We start from the raw sequence: 6158 nt of genomic DNA, 5'->3' as shown, positions 1-6158 counted from the left end.
TGGCTGACAGTATAACCACTTCATTGTAGAGACGTTTATATATGTTTCATTCCGAAGAATGAATGATTTTTAACGGAAAAAGAAAAAGTCGCCCTCACTGAAAACTTGCTCAGGATAAAAAAATTACTTATTCAAACAAAGGTTATTCTTGGTACAAACTATTTCCGGTGTATTTAACTCAAGGCTATCTGTGATTGCTTTACTGTTTGGCAACAGAAATAAACATATAAAGAATGCGCATACGTTTTCTGGGTCTGAATAGTCCGAATTTCGATCGCTGCACGTCGCTTAGCCGTCGTCTGCTTGAATAAAGATAATGGTCGTCTGTATATTTGGTCAGGCTCGTCGCAGTGCGATTATTTTTTCTCAGTGGAAGAGAGGGGCGGTTCGTCGCCGCAGTGGTCGAATGCAGTGCACGAACTGTGTAAGCCTAGGGTGAAAAGATAACCAGCGGAGAAAATTCGTCAGTGCCTTTCAGAAATCGGTTGCGATATCAACGGGCAACGTAGTGTTCTGTGCGACCGTTTGGAACGTATTGACGGCAAGTAAACGCCTATCGCGGCGACGCACGCTAACGGTGGAGATCGCGATGCCTTATGGGTGTCCTGCCTTGCAAAATCATCTGTAGATGCCAAGAAACAACCGTTCTTTTATTCCGCTTAAAGGAGATGATACCACCATTTGGCGCAAGCAAAGAATTTCAGGGCGTCAAACGTTACAAGTCGAATCATTGCTACTTCACGAGACACACGAGTGGCAAGACGCTCTACGCCAGTTCCCCTTCGAGTTCCCAGTACAAGTCGCAGCGGCGCGGGGCGAGCAGAACAAACCTCCTCCGCCTCACTGTTGCTCCCTCTCTATCTCTTCCCCGCGATAGTAGAGGTGAGCACGCCCGACTACGGAGAACGGTCGCCGCTGCTGCAGGACCACAGAGCGATGCGCAAGAGAAGCCGAGGCAATGGTACTTGCCTGTTCTCTTTGCAGTACTTTGGCGCTCTTGCTACGGTCGTGAGCTGCGGCAAAGGGTCGTCTGTGGAGGGAATGTAGAGCGGCGTTCTACAGCGACGAAGCGAGTCACCAGGTGAGATGGGGTGATCTACCCTGCACTGCTTTTTTTCTTTGTCGTGTTTTACTCTATCGTTAGATCTGTCAATGGCTACTGCTTTAAATTCGGCCACCTCTGGCCGGACAAATGTAGGGGCTCTTTTTCATGCGGTGAAGGGTTATTTGGCTTTGAATGCCTTTTTAAAATGAGCTCGATTTTGGCGCTCCCGCCCTACGGCGCGTTTGTTCGGTCCGCAAAACTTTTTTACGGGTGTATTTTTCAACATCCCATTTTGTTGCCCCATTTTGCACCAAGTTGTATAAAGAAAAGGAGGGGCTAATAAGCATTAATTTTATGCACAAGTGTGCCCACAGCACCATTACGCGTATTTTGTCCTTGTCTTCAGTTTTTTGTCAGTGCTTACACTTTTGAGAACTTACGTTTTTGCTCAGCCTACGTGGGTAATGTATTTCAGGTCCCGTAACATGGGCCATTTCTACGTCTTCGAGAGGCTGGTACATGGTTGAAGCATCAGAATAATGCCACTTCATAATCGTGTAGTACAGTTTACTGCATACACCTTTTTCCTGAACGATATATGCCTGCAAATATATTAATGGCTTTCACGCGATTTTTTTTAAGGGGGCGGCCCCTCCTCCTTGGGACAAGAGTGGGAAGTTTAGCAGGACAAAAAAAAAAATAAACAAAGAACTGCACAACTAAAACATTAGTGTTGCTTATTCGTACTCTGATAGACCTTGCCATTCTTCTCGAACAAATTGTCAACCGGCTGCTTGTGAAAGCGGATATCAAAATCGCGGAAGGTTGCTCTGTACCTCGTGACAGCCATCACCAAAATTATCCAGCCTTTTGCTAATGATGATCAGCCTGGACGGACTGGTATAACACATGCACGCACAAGTAGGTACATGCGTGCACGAACGCGCCCACACACACACAGGCATATCTTTATCTATCTATCTCTCTCTCTCTCTCTCTCTCTCTCTCTCTCTCTCTCTCTCTATATATATATATATATATATATATATATATATATATATATATATATATATATATATATATACATATATATATATATATATATATATATATATATATATATATATATATATATATATATATATATAGATATATATATATATATAAATATATAGTAAGTTGCGACAGAGACGCACGAGAAAAATATTAAAAAATAAAAGTTTACTGACGTTTCAGGAAGAGGACTTCCTTTCTTATATCTATATGTGTGTGTATGTGTGTGCGTGCGCGCATGCGTGTGTGTGTGTGTGTGTGTGTGTGTGTGTGTGTGTCTGTGTGAAGTACAGAAATATATTGGGCAAGGAGCAGAGTTAAACCTGGATGTAACGAAGTTGACAATAGCAATTTTTCTTTTCTTACATCCAGGTTTTTGTTACCTGCAGGGTTTCATTTAGGGCTCGCGGAAATGGAGCGAAAATGCTAGGCATTAGAGAAGGTGAACTATCCCTTCATGAATTTATTTCACAGCAAAAAACTGCCCCAGTTGCGCCTCCTGCTTTCTCACCCGTTTAGGCACTCCAAGGCACTCCACAGGAGTAAGGTCATGTACCCCCGTATTAAAAAGGTAACTTAAGTAGCAATTTTTCCCTTTGACACTTTTCGGCGCCTTAACGCGTTCAAGAACAAAACTTATGATGAACGGATGCATTTTTGAGAAATTGATGTTCTTTACAGCACTCACGATTGTTGACAGGGTGTTACTGGGGTAATATACAAGGCGGCGACATTCTTTTTTCTCTCCAGCGGAGAGGGAATATAAAATTCTGCGGTTTTCTTGAGAAGCCACAACGTTCAGTTTCCTAGCAGTATCACTGATCCGACGAACCGATCACACAGGTCGAAGTCGACGCGCGCGACTACACGCCGAGAGAATGGACTAGCTCCTCAAAACGTAAATCTGGAACCGACACGGCGCTTACACGTCGAAACGCGCGGTAGTTCGCGGTGAAGGGTAAGGAAAAACTATTAATGGTACTTACTCTTGCTAGCTGGCGTGTTGTTACGCTTCCCCCAACTTCTTGTGCGGAGTGGGCCTGAAATTATTTTTCTTCGACGCAAAACTTGGGGACGTGGAATGGATGATGGCGTCCTTTAATGTTGTGGACAGCGTGCTGGCCGGCACGCCGTGGTCTGCTGCCACGAGACTGCTGAATTAATCTCGTAGAGCTTCGTAAACACGAAACTCAATGTCTCGTTTTTTTTCTTAGGTGGCGGAATATTCTTCGTGGCATTTTGACGCAACACCTTAAATGCGTTTCGCAATAACGCCACGTAAATATGGTTGTTTCAGAAATACTTTTTTTTCAAATCGGAAAGGAAGCTGAATCTATATCGTTAGTTCAAGTTAATGAAATAATTTATCCGTATAGGCACCTGTGGGGAATTCGAATTTGTGCGTTCAATCGGGAAATTGGTAAGATTGAATATTTTTAGCTCGAGTTCTCACTGTACTACGAAATGATATTGATCCGGTACGTGCATGGTGTAGAAAGTGACATATGAAACTAAGCACCACTGTCTTCACAGTAACGCGTGTCTCACGGGTGGTATCTCCTTCTACCTTAATTTATCCTCAACCTCCAGCTTAAAACTGTATTGTCATTCTGATAATTCCCTGTCCACTTAACATAATTAACAATTTAACCGCACGCTTCGTAACTTTCGTAGCAACTTTTACCCGCTCCGATTTCGTTAAAAGCAAATCTGTACACAATGCTGACAATGAATGAATTAGAATGCACACATCCCCAGGGCTTCGGGTACTAAAATTCCTATTAACTCTTTGGAATTCTTGTCCGGATCAACGCTGCTGGATTTATCACAGACAATTTAAGCAAGGAATCCAGCCTAAGGCTTATAAAAATACACTGTGCTCTCCAGAGTTCGCTCACTGCCATCAGTATTTTCGTTTTGGTTTACTTCATACAATATATTATCACCATTCCCACTAGCCGTCAACCTCCATTTCCAAAATTTGATATGTTTCTGCCCGCAATGATAACCGACATGAAGTTCCAAGCACTTCCTGCAAAATAAAATCTCGCTATTAGTATTTCTAAATTCCTCCCCCAACATACGATTGGGCTACCATGAGCTAGGGCGCCTTCCGGGACTAACTGCCGCCTTTTAAGACATTCCATGTTAAAACTGTTCCAGATAATCAGGTACTCTAGGAACCACTTAGATTGGTTTTACATTAACGTGACTTTTTTCTCCATTTTCTTGTTTTTCAAACGATGGTGCGCACTCGCCTCTGTAAAGCCTTTGGCTTGAGCGTAGAATAAATAAATTGAGTTTTTTAAATTTATACACAGCACCTCCTTTTAAAATTGAAGGTCGTGCTGCAATTGACGGCGTCGGTCCGACTCGTCACAGGACACATAACAACCAGCGACGTTCGGCAGCGTTAGCCTCGCAGAACTTGTTTTGTATTCATAGCGCGCTACATAAAGGGAAAAACAACCCGTGCGGTCACACGAACTGAACCCACCACTGCTTTCACGCTCGCCCAGAGCTATTGCATATCCGCTCGCAATGGGGCTATCTCTTTCGGTGCCACCGAACGATGTTTTCTCCGTAGCGATGGCCAGGCAATCCCACTGCTGCAGGATCCTGAACTGATAAATATCAGAGCACCTTTAAGAGAGTGGAAAGACAAGAGTTGCTCAACTTCTATTTTATCGGAGCAGTTAGGTCGATGCCCCTCGACCGGCCTGGCTACATTCTGGCGTGCTCGGTGATAAGTCACACGAAGCTCTTCGGAGCGTGAAGCTCTTGGAAGTGCTCGTCCCACGTTTTATGAACGCTTTTGGGTACAACCTCAAATTTTAAGTTGCTGATGGACTCAAATAAAAAGGTTCAAATTACATATACGTTTAGGAGTTAAGATTACGTAAGAAACTCGTAAAAAAAACAATCAACTCGTATGACGTGTTGCTGGTTTGCTGTTTCTAGCTGTTTACTAATATTCATTGGGCATAGGGGCTATCTACGGGTGACGTGGTGGGCTGCGCGGGGAGAGCGGCGAGGCGGCTGTACGGCACGAGCCCCCTATGGTCATTCCCGGAGGGGCAAAACCATATCCCCCACCCCCACCGGCGATGCTGGCTCCGGCCTACTCTACTCAGCCAAGCTCCGTTACCAGCGTTATTACCAGTTGATGTTCCATTTGAGTTTCCTCTACCTTTTTGCTTCAAATTCCATTGCAGCTAAAAGCTTGCGGGATCACTGCTGGTGCAGATGTGCACAGCTTACTTCAATACTTGGCATTTATTTCTTCAAATCCTGGCCTTAGAGGAACATGCGAACCAGACGCACCTGCAATAGCTGCGTCATCTGTTGTTTTATTTTTCATCGGTTGACGGTGAACGCCAAGTATACCCACAAAATACGTATAAATATGCCAACAAAATTTGAATTATATATTAAAAGAGAAGGACTTACCCTACTAACCACAATTTTCTAATGTATATGTCGCTGTATGTTGACATCGCACTGAATTTCTTTGGGTGATTTTTTGAGCACGAAAAAAGGCTGTCTCCAGTAAACCCTTCGGCCGAGTTTTTTATCACAGGCTTGTCTAATGCACGCGAGTGTTCTGGTCTCAGTATTGGCGCCTTCCTATAGGCAGTCTTGTCGACTAACGGAAGCTGAAGCTCGTTTAATAATTCACATTTCTCTGAGATGAAGATATAGTCACTTGCATGCAGAGGGCCTAAATAAATATAATTATTGCAGTACACAAAATGAGGCCAAGCTGCATTCATTAAAAATTAGTCAGAATATCGTGTTGAACCCGCGAAATTCTACACCCGGGCTTGAGGCGCGCTGCAGTGGAGGGCTCGAGAGGAATTCTTACCACCTGGGGATCGTTAACATGTTGCGATATCCCCCCAATACAGAAATAAGGGTAGGCAGTCAAGAAAGCCAAGGAAAACAACGGGGAAATTGTGGTGGGTCATTTATTGTTGTTGAAACAAACACAGATTTCAAAACATGGCCGCCGGGTAGGATCACACCCGGCGGGCATGTATTTCTCGAATGTATATATATA

General features: G+C 43.9%; 1 protein-coding gene across 1 annotated transcript in view; it reads left to right on the top strand.

Annotated features, from left to right (window-relative positions):
• The first annotated feature begins 774 nt into the window (after positions 1 to 774).
• The window catches only part of LOC144147057 (uncharacterized), a 173977-nt gene continuing 168593 nt past the window's right edge, over positions 775 to 6158 (top strand). The window contains exon 1 of the mRNA XM_077679086.1: positions 775 to 1081. The gene's annotated coding sequence lies outside the window, so the exon portion shown is untranslated. The remainder of the gene's footprint in view (positions 1082 to 6158) is intronic.

The sequence above is a fragment of the Haemaphysalis longicornis genome, unplaced genomic scaffold, assembly GCF_048455015.1.
Source record: "Haemaphysalis longicornis isolate Haplotype H1 unplaced genomic scaffold, Haemaphysalis longicornis Haplotype H1 scaffold_7, whole genome shotgun sequence".
In the NCBI taxonomy this organism is placed as follows: domain Eukaryota; kingdom Metazoa; phylum Arthropoda; class Arachnida; order Ixodida; family Ixodidae; genus Haemaphysalis; species Haemaphysalis longicornis.
The sequence above is the reverse complement of the archived record's forward strand: the minus strand, read 5'-3'. Positions and strand labels throughout refer to the sequence as shown.